The sequence below is a fragment of the Heterodontus francisci genome, chromosome 3 (genome assembly GCF_036365525.1).
Source record: "Heterodontus francisci isolate sHetFra1 chromosome 3, sHetFra1.hap1, whole genome shotgun sequence".
Lineage (NCBI taxonomy): Eukaryota > Metazoa > Chordata > Chondrichthyes > Heterodontiformes > Heterodontidae > Heterodontus > Heterodontus francisci.
Window position 1 is genome coordinate 165,059,895 of NC_090373.1, and position 2,500 is coordinate 165,062,394.

General features: G+C 51.5%; 2 non-coding genes and 1 pseudogene across 2 annotated transcripts in view; all 3 read left to right on the forward strand.

The window, feature by feature from the left end:
* LOC137367744 (5S ribosomal RNA) overlaps positions 1-106 on the forward strand; it is a 119-nt gene extending 13 nt beyond the window's left edge. Inside the window, exon 1 of the ribosomal RNA XR_010974225.1 lies at positions 1-106. This exon is cut by the window's left edge and continues 13 nt beyond it. This is a non-coding gene — a ribosomal RNA (5S ribosomal RNA).
* A 632-nt stretch (positions 107-738) lies between these two features.
* On the forward strand, positions 739-857 carry LOC137367698 (5S ribosomal RNA). Its single transcript, XR_010974181.1, has one exon. It is a non-coding gene; the product is annotated as a 5S ribosomal RNA (ribosomal RNA).
* Positions 858-1,489: 632 nt separating this feature from the next.
* LOC137367860 (5S ribosomal RNA) lies at positions 1,490-1,608 on the forward strand (annotated as a pseudogene).
* The last annotated feature ends 892 nt before the right edge of the window (positions 1,609-2,500 follow it).

Consider the following 2,500-nt stretch of genomic DNA (forward strand, 5'->3'; position numbering starts at 1 on the left):
CTAGTCTGAAAATGCCTGATCTTGTCTGATCTCGGAAGCTAAGCAGACTCAGGCCTGGTTAGTACTTGGTTGGGAGACTGCCTGGGAATACCAGGTGCTGTAGCCTTTTGCTGCCAGCAGAGGCTGCTCACATCACAGCCCTTGGCATGCACTCAGCCACAGAAGCAATGGGCAAGCTTTTTGCCCTTAGTCAGTGCGCTGATGGCGGTGTGCCCTCTCCTTTCCTGGTCTCATTGGCTTGAAGCAAGTTGAGAGGGAGAAGATAGGGAGACCAGTAGCCCCTTGAGCTTCTGGAAGCAATTGCGCAGTTCAATCGGTGGTTGGCTGCTGGTTGCCTTGGCTGCGGTTAGCCGCCTTGAACTGGTATTTGTCTTTGTATCCCGTATGGCGCGGAGGGAAGGGTTGCTAAGTTGAAGGCGCTGTATGAAAGCAAGTTGTTGGTGTGCTGCTGGTGGCTGTGTTGAAAGAGAATGAGAAAAGTGAGGGTTTTGAATGTGAAGCTGCCGCTTGTGCAGGGTTTGCTGGCAGCAGCGTGGAAGGGATGAATGTTGAATTGTTGGAGAGTGCAGGCTGGAGGCTGGTGAAGCGTGAATAGGGCTTGTAGTTTTCAGATGTGGCTGGCGGGGAAGGAAGAGAGCAAGGTGGGCAAGATTTGGAAGAAAAAAATAGAGAGACTGGCAAAAAGAAGAAGTGACGGCACCGCATTGGTTGAAGTAAAGAAAAAGGCAGGCAGTTGTTGCCTACGGCCATACTAGTCTGAAAATGCCTGATCTTGTCTGATCTCGGAAGCTAAGCAGACTCAGGCCTGGTTAGTACTTGGATGGGAGACTGCCTGGGGATACCAGGTGCTGTAGGCTTTTGCTGCCAGCAGAGGCTGCTCACATCACAGCCCTTGGCATGCACTCAGCCACAGAAGCAATGGGCAAGCTTTTTGCCCTTAGTCAGTGCGCTGATGGCGGTGTGCCCTCTCCTTTCCTGGTCTCATTGGCTTGAAGCAAGTTGAGAGGGAGAAGATAGGGAGACCAGTAGCCCCTTGAGCTTCTGGAAGCAATTGCGCAGTTCAATCGGTGGTTGGCTGCTGGTTGCCTTGGCTGCGGTTAGCCGCCTTGAATTGGTATTTGTCTTTGTATCCCGTTTGGCGCGGAGGGAAGGGTTGCTAAGTTGAAGGCGCTGTATGAAAGCAAGTTGTTGGTGTGCTGCTGGTGGCTGTGTTGAAAGAGAATGAGAAAAGAGAGGGTTTTGAATGTGAAGCTGCCGCTTGTGCAGGGTTTGCTGGCAGCAGCGTGGAAGGGATGAATGTTGAATTGTTGGAGAGTGCAGGCTGGAGGCTGGTGAAGCGTGAATAGGGCTTGTAGTTTTCAGATGTGGCAGGCGGGGAAGGAAGAGAGCAAGGTGGGCAAGATTTGGAAGAAAAAAATAGAGAGACTGGCAAAAAGAAGAAGTGACGGCACCGCATGGCTTGAAGTAAAGAAAAAGGCAGCCAGTTGTTGCCTATGGCCATACTAGTCTGAAAATGCCTGATTTCGTCTGATCTCAGAATCTAAGTAGACTCAGGCCTGGTTAGTACTTGGTTGGGAGACTGCCTGGGAATACCAGGTGCTGTAGCCTTTTGCTGCCAGCAGAGGCTGCTCACATCACAGCCCTTGGCATGCACTCAGCCACAGAAGCAATGGGCAAGCTTTTTGCCCTTAGTCAGTGCGCTGATGGCGGTGTGCCCTCTCCTTTCCTGGTCTCATTGGCTTGAAGCAAGTTGAGAGGGAGAAGATAGGGAGACCAGTAGCCCCTTGAGCTTCTGGAAGCAATTGCGCAGTTCAATCGGTGGTTGGCTGCTGGTTGCCTTGGCTGCGGTTAGCCGCCTTGAATTGGTATTTGTCTTTGTATCCCGTTTGGCGCGGAGGGAAGGGTTGCTAAGTTGAAGGCGCTGTATGAAAGCAAGTTGTTGGTGTGCTGCTGGTGGCTGTGTTGAAAGAGAATGAGAAAAGAGAGGGTTTTGAATGTGAAGCTGCCGCTTGTGCAGGGTTTGCTGGCAGCAGCGTGGAAGGGATGAATGTTGAATTGATTTGATTAGATTAGATTAGAGATACAGCACTGAAACAGGCCCTTCAGCCCACCGAGTCTGTGCCGACCATCAACCACCCATTTATACTAATCCTACACGAATCCCATATTCCTACCAAACATCCCCACCTGTCCCTATATTTCCCTACCAACTACCTATACTAGTGACAATTTATAATGGCCAATTTACCTATCAACCTGCAAGTCTTTTGGCTTGTGGGAGGAAACCGGAGCACCCGGAGAAAACCCATGCAGACACAGGGAGAACTTGCACACTCCACACAGGCAGTACCCAGAATCGAACCCGGGTCCCTGCAGCTGTGAGGCTGCAGTGCTAACCACTGCGCCACTGTGCCGCCCAATTGTTGGAGAGTGCAGGCTGGAGGCTGGTGAAGCGTGAATAGGGCTTGTAGTTTTCAGATGTGGCAGGCGGGGAAGGAAG